Source organism: Anabrus simplex, chromosome 2 (assembly GCF_040414725.1).
Source record: "Anabrus simplex isolate iqAnaSimp1 chromosome 2, ASM4041472v1, whole genome shotgun sequence".
NCBI classification, from domain to species: domain Eukaryota; kingdom Metazoa; phylum Arthropoda; class Insecta; order Orthoptera; family Tettigoniidae; genus Anabrus; species Anabrus simplex.
Genome location: NC_090266.1, coordinates 536,357,720 through 536,373,680, shown reverse-complemented (window position 1 = coordinate 536,373,680; position 15,961 = coordinate 536,357,720). Strand labels below are relative to the sequence as shown.

The 15,961-nt window shown below is 39.9% G+C and overlaps 1 protein-coding gene across 1 annotated transcript in view; it reads right to left on the bottom strand.

Moving 5' to 3' along the window:
• Rab7 (RAS oncogene family member Rab7) overlaps window positions 1–15,961 on the bottom strand; it is a 214,614-nt gene that overhangs the window by 167,010 nt on the left and 31,643 nt on the right. The window lies entirely within an intron of this gene.

Here is a 15,961-nt window from a genome sequence, read left to right as displayed (position 1 = left end):
AAACTACATACTCATGAGCATGAGCATTTAGTAGGAGTATATTCTCAGTCCAAGTAGTAAGTACTCCATTTGGTAAGAATAAAAAGATTCTCCTGTGATGGAGTAGATACTCAAGCGCACCGCCATGTGGATCGTTTGAGACTGAGTAGATACTCATGTTGTGTTCGATCGTCAACTGTTATCTTGTTTGGTTCCAATCGCAACATAACCTCAACTGGATCCGGTTTGGTTTGTAACTTTGTAGTTTGCACTGATTGTTCGTTCGTGAAGTTCGTCGATATGGAAAGTATTCATCCGGTAACATTTTCGAATATATTGCGGGAACATGCGGTACTTTTTAGTAAGTCCCAACTGCCGGCGGTTCGGAAAGAAAAATCCGAATCGTTGGAGGCAATTCAAACGAAATTGATAGCTATGTGCGGCAAGAAAGTTGAGATCGGCACCATTACGAAAAGGATAAACAACATGAAAATGAGGGTGAAACAAAAGTGCGACCTAAACCAAACGGGGAATAAAAGGATAGTGCTGAAGGACTGGGAGAATATTATCCACGAGCTGTTGGATGGGGATACTAATCCAACATTGACACGAATTCCAGGTATGTTCCTAAAGTATATTCACGATTATTTTCTTGAACAGGTTTATAGAGGTTGTAGAAAGTTCAGTATTTTGTGTGCCAACACTACAAACTTTAAGGTTAAGATATTTATTGCTTTATAAGAACCAAATAGCACCCAGGCATTTGGTTCAGAGTACCGGGTTTGAATCCCGGGCCTGGGATTTTAGCTCCGTTTAATTCACTTGTCCGTAGAAAACTGAATTAGTGAATTAAAACGTTTTTCTTTTTTTCTCGTAGGAGCAACTGCGGTTGGAGTAGGGCTTACTGAAGTTCAGCCACAACATATTCCTCCACCTGTAGTGGAATTTGTAGTATTGGAAGAGGGAGGAGAAGGAGGGAGTCCTGTAGAAATCGTCAACTCTCCAAATGTAGCCACCCCTAAACGAAAAAGAAGTGTTTTGGATGACTATGAAAATGACGAAACCGGAACTCTAAATAACACAGACCTGCAGCGCTTGGTGCTGTTAAAGCAGATAAGAGTGTTGGAACTCACAGAAAAAAAGTTAAAATCAGAGATGAAAGAATGAGAGTCGAGTATATATATATTTTAAAATAAATTGTTTTGCATACATTTTTGATTTTTTTTAGTGAACAATAAACAGAGTGACACTGGTACTTGCTGCAACTCAAACACCTTGATATATTATCTCTGCCAATTCATTTCGCCTAGCTTCACCATTCCACCTGATATTTGCAGCAGCTGCCATGTCATCCTCATTTCCATCTTCTAACCTTACATTGCCACCTAATGCTTGTAGTTCAGGGTCCTCATCCTGTAAGTACTTGGCAATATTGTGCAACACACAGCAACAAATGATCAGTTTTGGCACTTTATTTAAAGATAGGCGTACTTTGTATTGAAGAATTGGGAAACGTTGTTTTAGTTGCCCAAAACATCGTTCGATCACAACTCTTTCTTTGGTAATGCACCTGTTATAAGCAATTTCTTGAGGTGTTTGTGGATTTCTGAACGGTGTCATAAGCCAAGGTGCAATACCATAGCCACTATCCGCTAACAGTAAAGCATTTACCCTATTCAGACTTACTGTTGTCTGAACAGCTGAATTTCTCCAGACTCGAGAATCATGCACAGATCCAGGCCATGATGCATCGACACTGGTAAAAACTTCCTTGGCATTGCACGTTGCCTGTACAGTAATACTTGTATAACCTTTCCTGTTTACATATTCATCACCATAATGTGTAGGCTTATTAATTCCAACATGAGTGCAGTCAAGAGCACCTACCGCTGCTGGAAAGTAGTACTTTTCCTGCCACTCTTGTTTCGCAACTTCAAATTCCATATCTGTTTGAGGAAATTTTATCCACACTGCAGCTTTAGCCATGATGCGGTCTATAACCTCAACAAGATTTTTAGACACAGTTGTTTGGTGGATTCCAAGATCTTCTCCTATGCCACACTGGAATCCTGGGTCACCTGCCAATCTTAAAAATGCTTTTAATTTTACTATGTTTTTAACAGCACCACCTCTTGTTTCCAGTTTCTCCGGTCCAAATAAGTATAGGTTTAACCAGTCCACATTAACTTTGGAAAAACAATATAGACTTTTAAAATTATTAGTGTCCACATGTTCACTTCTCTCCTTGTAAATTTTTCCACGAGGCACCACATTATTAATAAACTCAGCCATGTTATTTCTCCTCAGAAGCTAAAATTTGGCATATACTCAAGCCTGAGACAACTATCAGCCATACTCAAAACAAAGCGAGTATATACTCATCAATCTGAGAAGGTACTCCCTTTTATTCATAGCACATATGAGAAACTACTCTCAGACTCTTAGGAAGGTGAGTATATACTACACCATCTCCATAACATGAGTATATACTCAGCTAGTGAGTACATTCTCAAGAACTTTATTCTTATGAAATGGAGTATATACTCAGAAAAGTTGAGTACATACTATATTCTCATTTTTATTCATACCACCCATTAAATTAGGAAATGAAGTCTTAAAGGAAGTAGATAAATATTGTTACTTGGGTAGTAAAATAACGATGGCAGAAGTAAGGAGGACATAAAATGCAGATTAGCACAAGCAACAAAGAGCTTTCTTAAGAAAAGAAATTTGCTCACTTCAAACATTGATATAGGAATTAGAAAGATGTTTTTGAAGACTTTCGCGTGGAGCGTGGCATTGTATGGAAGTGAAACATGGGCAATAACTAGCTCAGAAAGAATAGAACCTTTTGAAATGTGGTGTTACATAAGAATGGTGAAGGTGAGATGGATAGATAAAATCACAAATGAAGAAATACCGAATCGAATTGGCGAGAGGAGATCGATTTGGCTAAATTTGACGAGAAGAAGAGATAGAATGATAGGACACATCTTAAGACACCCAGGACTTGTTCAGTTAGTTTTTGAAGGAAGTGTAGGCGGTAAGAACAGTAGGGGTAGACCAAGGTATGTATATGACAAACAGATTAAAGCAGATGTAGGATGCAGTAGTTACGTAGAAATGAAAAGGTTAGAGGATAGGGTGGCATGGACGGCTGCATCTAACTAGTCTATGGACTGATGACTCAACAACAGTGAGAGGTTAGGTTGTGATCCACCAAAAACCACTGATGGTCACAGGGTTAGGTTAGGTGCCACAGAAGCTCAGTATCAATGAACTATTCGTTTTGAACAATAGAATGGCTTAAACATTTGCAATTGTTAATTGTGTCAGATCGGACCATCCTACGTAGGTGTGTATGCAGAAATGAAGTTGTGAATGCTGTTTGTGCAAGGATTTGATGCAATGTTTTGCATAAACAATTTTGTCTCGTGAAATGAATATACCTCGATGAACTATGTCACATATTTTGAAGGACGATTCATGTGTTGGTGCATATAAAAGATACAAGAACATTTACTAACTGAAGAATTTAAGGAGATACATGCTGGGTTCGATCGCAGGCATATTTAACGACGTATGGGAAGAGCCAGTATCACGACATCCTATTCACAGGTGAAAAAATATTGACTGTGGAAGAGTTGTTTAACATGCAAAATGACGTGCACACACGCTTCCTCCACGGAAGCAAGAGAGAAAGTTCCATGTGTGCAGCGTGGACATCACCCTGCTTCTATCATGGTATGGTGGATGGTTTCATGGAGGGGAGCATAGGAGTACACTTTTGCACAGGTGGAGTGAAGACTTCTGCAGCTGTCTACCAGACAATGTTGGAAAAGGTGTTAATACGCATTAATTCAAAGCGGTTTAAAGGGAAATCTTGAATTTTTCAGCAGGATAGTGCTCCTGCACACAAAGCAAAAACAACGCAGCAATGGTTGGCAACCAATGTCCCACGGTTCATCGCTGCTGCTGACTGGCCTACTGGAAGTCTGGACCTTAATCCACTGCATTATTCTCTGTGGCAGAAGCTTGAGGCGAGATCATATAAAAAACGGCACTGCATATTGAGATATTAAAGAATCAATCCTGTCAACTGTCAGAAACTTTCCACTGGACATGATTCATGCAGTTATTGATGAGTGGCCTCAACGTCTCCACCGCTGAGTTGCCACGTATGATCATTTTGAATAAGAGTATGTTCAATCTGTAGCATTTCGTGTGATTTTTCAGTTTATATGTAGGCATATATTAATGGGTTTGCAAAGTTTTATTTAGTAGTTATATGCATTGAAAGCACTGCCAGAACTTATGGTAGTACTACATACTCCTGCAATGACCTGTCACATCGCTGTGAATAAAATGACCTTGAACTCTGAGGATGTTGCCTTTTTTTCCTGGTAGTGTACACACTGACAACTTAATAGAGAAAACTTACTGGAAATTAAAGAAATTTACCTTTAAATATGAAACATACTGACCACCAAAAGGGGTATCACCACTTTTAGAACAAACAAAACAAATCAGTAACTGTTAACTTTCAATTACAGTATATGTACAGATTATCTTTAACTCATCTTCTGTTTTTGAAAGAACACTCAGTTTATTGATAGTGACATTTAACCACACCCTTGATTGTTTCTACTGTGGCAACACGGACAAGACCATCACCAGGATACCCTGCATTATCAACATCTCTTCTCCAATACAACAGTCATAAGATGTCATCTTTGATGAATAAAGGTCTCCTATCTGTGTCTGGGCGACGTACAGCAACTTATAAAAGACATGTGGCTAAAAAAAAAAAACGGGTGCTCAGGAAGTGGCATATGTAACCACGGTGAGTTCATATGTTTCCAAAGGACCATGAGGGTGTTCTCTCCATGAAACTGACTGCAGATAGTGTTTGCGATGAGCATTCACTTGCCTATACATCTTTAACCCCTTAACTGGGTAGTAAATTCTCCACATGCATAACCTGCCGTGGGTACTTTTTCCCCACTTTGTGATATTTAAATATTTCCTTCATAAATGTGTACACAATTAGTTTAATCTAATACGATAGTAATTATTATTCTTCAATAATGTGATACTAACATTATTTACATTGTTATGAATCCAAATGTGTTACTAACATTATTTACATTGTTCTGAATCAGGATGATTATAGGTTTCGTAGATTGTTATCTGTGTGGTATATGCGGAAACAAGGTGTTACACACAAAGCCTTTTCAGTCAGGACACCAGTATGATATTTCCTTCCTCTTCCTTTGGGACCAACACACAATACACCTTCGGAGAGGTTTTTCCCTTCACGCTGTGCTGGGAATATCTTCCGGGAAGCAGCGGTTGAGGAGATGAGATAGCCTTGGTACGAACGCGCTGAAGTATTCTGCGTCATTGTGCATGTCACGAAAGTCTATATTTATCTTATTTACACCCGTAAAAGCAAACCTTGGTCTTGGAGCACCATTCGCAACGAAGTGAGCTGGCTGAGTTACATTTTGAATGTCGTCCGTGTCACTTGGTTCGTCTGGAACAACTTCACTTTCACTTTCAGGATCACTTTCACTGTCCTCTTCATCAGTATGAATCCACTCATCATCATCATCAGATAAAGAAGATACCTCATCATCACTCTCCACTTCTAAAACTGTCGAAATACCCGCACAATCAAGCCGATCTACTTTACGTTTGGAAGCCATGCTTCGCGACAAATGGCTGCGCGGGAACTTCGTGCAAGGCACCAAAACAAATGCATTTCACGAAGCTGTGACAGCTCTAAAAAACAATACACAGCGTGATCTTGTGGAAAACATATCAACCAATGCGATAGATTCCATGGACACGCCATATGCCTTCACCGTCAAGATACATACGCGATAAATTTTACGATCGACTAATGCCGTCATACCCACTGTAGAAGCCCAGTGCGAAAACGTCTAGAGACGTCATACCCACTTAAGGGGTTAAATATCAGCTATGAAAGCAATTTTGTGAGTGCAAAATCTCATTACTATTGAAAAGTGATCATCTATAGGGGCACCTACCATTAATATGTCATTCAGCACAATATTATCAGTCCTTGCCGAAACATCGTATATAACTCATTTTCGTGGTGCAGCTGGTACTCTTGAAGACTGGCTTGTGAGGCATGTTACATCTTGTTTTATAATTTTTAACTTGAGCCTGAACTTTTCATGTGTCCTAAAATTCTCATTCTCAAGAAGATGAAAATGCTGTTCAGCGAGTTGCCTTGAATCTCTAAGTTTTGATTCCCTCCTTGTTGGTAGTTGGGCAATAAACCTGCAAGATGCATTCCTCAGGGTTATTGCCTTAAAATAATTTTCACATTTCCTCCCTCCTTCCGAATGGATTATTTGATCGAGTTCTTCTACTTTCCAAAACTTCTGCCACTGGCTCCCCAGTTGCAAATCAGATCTGACGAAAAGAGAATTAGATGACGTTTGTTCACTGTTGTTTTTGCCTTGCGGCTGTTGAAACATTTCCTGTCTGGCTTTAGAAGTTGCAAGAATTGTGCAGTAATCAATCCAGTAGTCTGTGGGAAATGGAAGTCAAGGTTTATGTACGATGCTGGGATCTTACCAGTAATCTTGGGAAGGACTACTATACGTTCCATACTGAAGTGATAATAATTTGCTGTTGAGAAGATTTCAACGTTAACCACCATGTCAGCTAGACAATGGAAATTGAAAGGATTGTTCCTCCTAATAAATGTACTAATATTTTTAAGAGAGAGATAATTCTTTTTAAAATATTGTACTAATATTTTTAAAAGAGAGATAATTCTTTTTAAAATATTGTGTTGATTAGGAGGAACAATATTTTCAGTTTCCACTGTCATTGTGAATCAACACTGAGATGAAACTAATAAAGTATGTCAGCTTGAGACGTGAGATCACTGAATGCTTGCAGAGTTATGGGACTTTTTTCTTTAGCTTTAGTAGCTGCACTATATTTTAAGATATGAAATTGCTTTGGGATTCATTGCTCTTATGGCGTGAACTAAATGGAATGTTCCTTGTGTACCCTTCACCTTAACTAAAGCAGTACTCAGAACAATTTTATTTTCTGCTGTACTTCTCAGAGAATAAGATAATTGATGGTGATTTTTAATGGCAGGCATTTCTTCTGAGGATGCATACCACTGTCCACTTTGAGGTGACGAGTTTTTAGTGTCATCAGTAAAACAGTGTGGTGATATCTATTAGAGAATCCGCATATACAATCAGATGAGCATTGTTTCCAGGTGTGCGCGGAACTTAAGCAGCTGGTGCAAATTTTGTTCTTTACAATTTCTTGTCAGAATCCAAATTAAAAAATTCTGGACATTTGTACAATTTGGGCTCTTCAGGACAAATAAGACATTGTTTTGAAATGGGAACATGTGATTGTTGATTTGTCATGGGTTCTTGCTTAGGTATGTGCTTCAATATAAAAATAATATACAAGCCTCCACCTTATCAATACAATGTTTATTTACAATATGCAGTAAATTCAGTACCGGTTTCGACCCCTATGGGGTCATCTTCAGCTGTTATACATTAAATCGGTTTCAAAAACATCACATCATGAGGCATAATGCCTTCATATCACTGACCCAATTTGACAGATCATGAAAAAGTAAATATAACAGTAGTGTAATGGATCTTTCTCATTGACTAAAAAGTTGCTTATTATGTAAAGCGTCATCTCATTGTAGTCAGTCTAGTAAACATCAAATGAAGATTACAACGTTATATGTGGAATTATTACATATTTACATATATATTGATGGGACATACATTGTCTATTAAAAAGGAATATATACACGTAAAATTTGACCCGCTATAACAGGCCGTTTAAAAGTGGATGAAATGATAAAAACAAGATAAAATAGGTCCACATTTAACTCTAGTTTGTACTGGTTTGTTGTTGCTGCATTATTCTTGTAATATGGTAAGTACACAGTGTTTGTATTCTAATGTTTAAACTTGTGATAGTTTTTGTTCATTCAGATGTTTTCTTGATTAATGCTAGTATGATATATTACAGTTGTCTTGATGCACTAAATTATTGTGAAATTGCGTGCACCATTGCTGAGTTAAGATAATGCCTAATATAAACTGGAGTATTGAGTAATGCCATGCATCTTGGGATTAAAACTATGTCGATGTCAACCAATATACATAAGTTCTGGATGATAACGTGAGGGCTTCCTTATATTGTAGATTGTAATATCTGAAATTAGAGATAGATTGTGTAAGAAACGGCGTCTAACTCAGCAATGGTGCACGCAATTTCACAATTTAGTACATCAAGACAACTGTAATATATCATACTAGCATTAATCAAGAAAACATCTGAATGAACAAAAACTATCACAAGTTTAAACATTAGAATACAAACACTGTACTTACCATGTTACAAGAATAATGCAGCAACAACAAACCAGTACAAACTAGAGTTAAACACACTCTAGCAGTCTTCATCAAAAGATACTATATCCTGCTCTTGGTACAGATATCTAAGCTCCTGATTAGATCTAATACATTATCCCAGTTCAGTTTTAACTGTATATATTTGTTTTTAATAGACAATGTATGTCCCATCAATATACATATATTACACTTTTCTTAGCCCATTAGACGCTGTACCTTAAATTAAGGCCACGGGCGCTTCCTTCTCATTCTGAGCCCTTTTCTGTCACATCATCGTCGTAAGACCTATCTGTGTCGGTGTGACGTAAAGCAACTTGCAAAAAAACTGCCAAACTAAGAAATACCACTAAACAGAAGGATATAACTGCAAATAATGACTCGCATTCTCTTTCAAATGATGCCACTTGTAAGCATATAACTTACGGCTGCCAACGATTAATCTCTCTTTATTTAATGGACCATTAACGACATGGTTACATTTCATTGATAAATCTGAAAGCTTAGTTGCTAAGAATAACCCGCTGATATTGAAAAATTTCACTGCTTATTAACTTCACTTCAGGGTGAACCTGATGAAGCCATAAAGGACATAAAGCATTTCAGATCCCAACTTCAAAGTTCCTTACAATGTTCTAATAAACAGATGAATGAAATGAAAATCCACAGCCTGTTTCCAGTCATTCGACCGGGTCAGGAATGGAATGCATGAAGCCCCCCATCTAGCGGCGAGGATAGGAATTGTGCCAGCTGCCGAAGCCTGTTGCACTCTTCTGGGGTAATGATTAATGAATGACAAATGAAATTATATTTGAGAGTGTTGCTGGAATGAAATATGACAGGAAAAACCAGAATATCCAGAGAAAAACCTGTCCTGTCTCCGCTTTGTCCAGCACAAATCTCACAGAGTGACCGGGATTTGAACTATGGAACCCAGCGGTGAGAGGCCGGCGCGCTGCCACCTCAGTCACAGAGGCTCTTGTAATAAATAGATATATCCCCCAAATTGAAATTTGAAAATTACAGAGGGATATCTCTGGTTTGCATAGGCTACAAGATCTTTACCATAGCAATAGCTAAGCGTCTAACACACAAAGCAGAGCAGGATCTTCGAGAATATCAGTGTGGATTTCGTGCAAACCGTTCAACAATAGATCATATCTTTACAATGAGGATCATCCTGGAGAGGTGCTATGAATATAACATACCACTGTATCAACTGTACATTGATTTTAAACAAGCGTACGTTTCAGTGCAAAGAGGAAAACTACTCATCGAAATGAAAGCCCTTGGTTATCCTGGGAAGCTGATTAGGTTGGTAAAAACTGCTTTGAGTGTAAGTAAATCTAAGGTATGCGTACAAGGGAAAGTCGCGAACCTTCGATGTAAAAGTGGGTTTGAGGCAAGGAGATCCAATGTCTGCTGTCCTCTTCAATATTGCTTTAGAAACAGCTGTGCGTACCATCACTGCAAATCGTGAAAGGAACATATCAGACTAATTCAAATATTGCCATATGCAGATGATGTGGCCATAATTTCTCGTACAAAGAATGCACTTCTCGAAACCTATGAAGAATTGGAGAGGGGAGCACAGCAAATTGGACTGGTAGTGAATAACAACAAAACTAAGTTCCTAGTGAGTTCCAGATCTAGTCAACCTCCAAATGCACTTAGGTGTGGAGAAAAGTGTTTTGAAGGGGTACAGGAATTTAGATATTTAGGCTCTCTCATTACTTCACAAAATGAAACAAAAAAGGAAATAAACTGTAGATTGGCTGCAGGAAATTGATGCTATGCTGCCTTAATTCCAACATTAAGAGATAAACAAATATCCAGGAAAGCTAAGTTGACCATTTATAAGACTGTCATTAGACCAGTGGTTACATATTGAACTGAGACCTGGGTTTTAAATAAAACAGAAGAATATAGGTTAATGACATGGGAAAGAAAGGTATTGAAGATTTTTGGACCAGTTAAAACTGAACTGGGATAGTGAATTAGATATAATCAGGAGCTTAGAGATCTGTTTTGATTAAGACTGCTAGAGTGCGTTGGCTAGGACATGTCTATCGAATCGAGACTACAAGAGAACCTAAGAAAGTGCTGGAGGGGCATCCAGGTGGAAGACGATGTAGAGGTAGACCAAGAAAGCAATGGACAGAAGAGGTGGAGGCTGATCTACGTACCATGGGAGTCTGGAGATGGAGGACCAAGGCAATCGACAGAGAGCTTTGGAAGAAGATTGTTGCAGAGACCAAGATTCTACAAGGACCGTAGCGTCAACGAGTAAGTAAGTATCCCCCAAATTGATAGCATCCGAATATGTAAAACAACTTCTTGAATCAGCATCAGAACTCTGATCAACTGAAGCTGAGCTATGGCAGTTAATGCTTTCCAAGGGGCAAAAAACACTCAATGCCTTTAATACTCAGCCTAGTGTATTAGATGTAATACTGAGTGAACTATTTTTCATGCGAGTGGATAAAAAATTATGTGAGAATATGAAACAAAGGTATTCTCACTATTCTGTTGAAGGAACTACTCCACTTCCTTGAAAAATGTTGTCACACTTTAAAACTCTGTGCTAGCGTGAAAATGGGAAATCACGGAAAACCATCTTCAGGGCTGCTGACTGTGGGGGTTCGAACCCACTATCTCCCGAATACTGGCCGCACTTAAGCAACTGCAGCTATCGAGCTCGGTTAGTTTGGCATTAAGATCAGGTGTATCCTTGAACTCTTCATGATCTGCAAGATGTTCGTCACTATCATTGTTAATTTCTAATGCAGTTTGTACTACTTGAAATGCATCATTTACTACAAGCAATCTTATACGTTTTTCTTCACTCAAGTTAACATCAGAGGAATTCAGTTCTGATGATTGATGCTTGCTGTTTAAAGGGGCCTAACATTGAGGTGATCGGCTCCTAATGGTACGAAATGAGACGAAATGAAATGACAAATTAAAAACCCAAAATCCTCCACTGACCACAATTCAAAACATGAGGACGAAGAATGAATGGATGGACATGAATTTAAAACAATCAGTGGAGCCGACCCACAGTGCCTCGCATACACAGAAGCTGGCGTAAAACAATAGTATTACTGAACCAAGGGATTCCTTCTATAGCATGATACTGAATCGATGATGCTTATAGTTGAAAGGAGTCCAAAATCCAAGTCATCGGCCCCTCATAATGGTACTTATCACTAGAAAAGTAGAACCATGGTATTTGTCATGCTGTGGCACTAATCAGGAGTAGGGTAGACTCGCAGTATTCCACACATTATGGTACTACTGACAGGTAATGAAATTCGCACATGTATTACAGACCTAGGGTGTTTCGCATATTGCGGCGCCATTGACAGGCAACGCAAACCGATGCTGTTCAGCACCTAAGTGTACTAACCACAGGGTCTCGTACTATACCGTGGTGTTCCTCATATAGTGGGTACTAATCATAGGCAAGACAGAACCATGGGTTACGTCATCCCATGGTGTCGCTTGTATAGTGCTACTAATCACAGGTACTGTAAAAGCCGTCGCGCTCTCGTTTGCTACTAATTATAAACCTATTTTGTACCTAACATAGTGGTACTACACGCAAGGAGAAGTGACCCATGGTGTTCCCTGCGTGGTGGTACTAATCACAAGGAGTTTCATGGTTCTAATATAATCATCCCTTGGTCGCCCCTTTTAGTTGCCTCTTACGACAAGCAGGGGACACTGTGGGTGTATTCTTCATCTGCGTCCCCACCCACAATGAGAAAAAAGGAGGAAAACGTAGGGATCCGCCACTTAGAAAAATGAAGTAACAGACTAAGAAAGGCAAGGGCCACGAAGGGCGTGAACATGAAAGACTCCCTGGGCCTTGAATGCTCTAATACCGTCGGGGTCAGAAAAGAACAAGAGTTGACCAAGGGAGGTTGGACAGGATAGATGAAAGTGAGGAGCCTGGCACAAGTAAGTCGAAGCATGCCATGACTCACCTAATGGCCCCGTGATCGCCAACCCACGGTCCCAAGTTGAGAGCGCCTGGGGCCCCTTTCAGTCACCTCTTAATGACAGGTAGGGGATACCGTGGGTGTATTCTTCAACTGCGTCCCCCACCCATAGGAGGTGAATTCAGTTCTGACTGAATGTTTGTATACAAGAACCATGTAATACTCCTCTCCTTTTAATTAATAATGTACCTATGAGTGTTGTTCCCTTTGATGTTAATGTACAACACATAAAAGAGGGCTTTGATTGTATTTTTTACTTCCTGAAAGATATACACCACTTCTGGAGGTGTTGGACAAGTCTTGAACTAATTGAAGAATGACGAATGGGCGTGCCGTTTAAGAGTAAGTCGCATTTGTATTTAGGATGCGATTTCTACAATGTTTGTATTGAAATAGCAGAGTTTAGTTATTCTTTAGTACCTTGAGTTGATGGATAATGCCTGGTTCTTCGAGTTACTGCAAAATCTCATCAGGAGCTGAAGGACCAAAATGAACATGAATCTTACTTGTCATATTTACAACAACAAAAAACTTCATAAAGATTTTTTTCTTCGCTATTCGCTTTACGTCGCACCGACACAGACAGGTCTTGTGGCGACGATGGGATAAGAAAGGCCTAGGCGTGGGAAGGAAGCAGCCATGGCCTTAAGGTACAGCCCCAGCATTTGCCTGGTGTGAAAATGGGAAACCACGGAAAACCATATTCAGGGCAGAGAACAGTGAGGTTGAACCCACTATCTCCCAGATACAAGTTCACAGCCAAAAGCAAAAGTCATCTCCGTACAAGCCACGAAGGCCCTTGAAGGGGTGGAAGGTAAAGGCTTCCACTATCCATAACCTCGGCACTTGATGGGGTAGAGTGGTTAGCTCTACACCCGGCCGCCTTTGCTCCCGGGAATTAACATGGTACTCATTTTTGGTGTAGGCTGAGTGAACCTCAGGTCCACGTGCACCTCCAGAAGTGGAAATCTCGTTACTTAAATTTTACGACTTCCTGACGGGGATTCGAACCCATGTCCTTCCAGACAAACCGTGTACGCCTTTACCGCCTTGGCCAGGCGGTCCCTGTGCGCACCCCTAACCGCACGACCAACTCGCCCGGTACTTCATAAGGAAAACTGATTAGAAATTAAAGAAAGGTACTTTTAAATAACAAACGCAATGCTAATGTGAAATTCGGCAGGAAAAAATATGTTTATAAATTGTTGCTTTCCTCACCCAGGCGGCCTCATCTGCTATGCTTAACAGTGGCTTTGTGGGGGGGGGGAGATCGGAAGGGATTGACAAGGAAGAATGAATGAAGCAGCCGTGGCCTTAAGTTAGGTACATTCCCGGCATTTACCTGGAAGAGAAGTGGGAAATGACAGAAACCTGCAAAAAGCTAGTTGTTCAAACCACATGGTTCATAATGCAATGAAGCATGCCAGGGAAGAGCTGGAAATGAAAAGAATCTTGTTTTGATTATCTATAATCATTTCTCTGTATGAGCTAAAAAAAAAGATTTTTTTTTTTTTTTTTACATTCTACCATTAGTTGCACCGATAAATGTAGGTTTTATGGCGACGATGGGATAGGAAAAGACTAGAAGTAGGAAGGAAGCAACCGGAGCCGTTAAGATACAAAACCAGCATTTGCCTGGTGTAAAAATAGGTAACAATGGAAAACCATCTTCAGGTCTGCCAAAAGTGGACGATGGTGAACAAGTTGATTGATGTTAGGAACTGGTGTTCAACAGAACTCAAAATCAGAGCTTCAAATTGAATTGGTGATTGCAAAAAGGAACATATTCCAAAAAAATAAACAATTTAACTGAGATAGCCATTTTGTTCCTGATGGCAAGCCCCATCAATTGCGTTGAAAGGAGTACACATTCCAATGTAGTGGACAATATTTTCAGAAACCGGTAATTATCACCAAGTGGAACAAGGGACACATTCCTGGTTAAGTCCCCTTCTCAACTCAACGCTGTGCCAGGTGTCAGCACAGGTCAGTCCCGTGGTACGAAGTAATAATGGGTTACTGCTGATAATGTTAAACTGTTTCGTGTGTTGTGAGCCGTACACAGCACGTTGTATTTTCATACTTAATCTTAAGACCAGCAACATAATTCTTCCTTCAAGCAAGGCGTATGATGGAAAGGGAAGTATGTAGTACTTGTTTTTTGTATTTTTAGTAATAAATTATTATTATTATTACTTCTTTCAGGTGCCTATTAAGGCCTGCAAGATTAGTGATCTTTTAAAGATTTTCAAGTATATCTTTCTTTCTTAATCCGTTTAACCTCCATGGTTGGTTTTCCCCTCTGACTCCAAGAGGGATCCCACCTCTACAGCCTCAAGGGCAGTGTCCTGGAATGCGAGACATTTGGTTGGGGGGATACAACCGGGGAGGAGGGCCAGTACCTCGCCCAGGCGGCCTCATCTGCTACATCTACAAATCCCCGATTATACAGCGAATGGTATGATAAATACTCTAGTTGTACGTACACATTCCTCAAAACATAACTATTGATAGCATTTTCATGCTTTTCCTTATTCTATCCCTCCCGTGGCCGTAAGTTAGGTACATTCCTGACATTTACCTGGAGGAGAAGTGGGAAGCCACGGAAAACCACTTCAAGGATGGCTGAGGTGGGAATCGAACCCTCCTCTACTCAGTTGACCTCCCGAGGCTGAGTGGACCCCGTTCCAGGGTTCGTGTCAATTTTCAAATTTCGTGGCGGAGCCTGGAATCAAACCAAGGCCTCTGGAGGTGGCAGCTAATCACACTAACCACTACGCCACTGAGTCGGAGTATCAAGTATATTCCAGACCATTATATAAATCTCTATGAGGAGCGCCACACTTGGCCAGCAGCACGAGCTGATGACCAGGACAATGAATAACTATAAAACAAATGATGGTGGGCGTACTGTTGTGTAATCATGTGTTACTGCTCAACAGACTTTTGATATTGCGGGTATATTATACAATATCTGCCTCTACAATGATCTCTCAAATTTGAGTGTAAAAAGGGACATATTCCTTGACATAAAAGATTGTGTAACTAGAAAACTGTACGTAATATGATTTCCATACTTTGTATTTGAATATGCAGATATATGATGTGAAAATCCACAGCCTGTTTCCAGTCATTCGACCAGGTCAGGAATGGAATGAATGGAGGCCCCATCTAGCGGTGAGGATAGGAATTGTGCCGGCTGCCGAAGCCTGTCGCACTCCTCTGGAGCAATGATTAATGAATGACAGATGTAATGAAATGATACTGGAGAGTGTTCCTGGAATGAAATATGACAGGGAAAATCGGAGAACCCGGAGCAAAACCTGTCCCGCCTCAGCTTTGTCCAGCATAAATCTCACATGGAGCTATTGGGATTTGAACCACGCAACCCAGCGGTGAGAGGCCGGCACTTGTGCAGATATATGATGTACAAATGCCTAATAGTAACTCTTTTTATCAAATCTTTCCTTCAACTATAAAAAAGTTTTTCCTTTCTCCTGAAAAGTAAGAATTTTGGAATGTGTACCTTTTACAACT